Source organism: Plectropomus leopardus, chromosome 24, assembly GCF_026936395.1.
Source record: "Plectropomus leopardus strain MGB_pleo_1.0 chromosome 24, ASM2693639v1, whole genome shotgun sequence".
In the NCBI taxonomy this organism is placed as follows: Eukaryota; Metazoa; Chordata; class Actinopteri; order Perciformes; family Serranidae; genus Plectropomus; species Plectropomus leopardus.
The window spans coordinates 11,031,900-11,032,480 of record NC_142199.1 but is presented as its reverse complement, the minus strand read 5'-3'; positions in this window follow the sequence as shown (position 1 = coordinate 11,032,480).

Genomic DNA, 581 nt, shown 5'->3' with positions numbered 1-581 from the left:
AAATTATAGATGATGAAAATGAAAAACAGGCATCAAACTGCATGAATCAATTCAGGGAAAAAGATTTGACTTTTTATACAAAACACAGATTGAATTTGCTCTCTAACGGATTCACGAACTGAAAAGAAAAGCATCTGTCCGTGACATTTATTCATATTTGTCCCTCACATGATGAACCGCGTTTATTCAAATAAAAGAGTTTTTGATGAACGCTGTGGTCTCACTCCTAGAGCTGCCTGACAACGACGACACTGTCCGGCTGCTGCCGCTGCTCCTGGACCCGGACAAAGTTGACACGCTAGACCTCGATGAGACACCGGTCTCTGACCCTGACCCGGATCCTGACCTCGACCCCGCAGACCCAGCAGACCGGGTGGCTCGCCCGCTCTTCGGCGAGCGCGCAGACTTTGCCGTGCGTCCAGATTTGGCCGTGCGCTCCGATCTGGAGGAAATGCCGGACAGGTCTGAGCGCTCAGAGTTGGACGACAGCTCGGACACGGAGGACACTTTGGTCTTGGAGGTGATCGCGGACACGGAGGACAGAGCTGTGGTGGACTTGTTCTGCTCAGGGTCTGGTATCG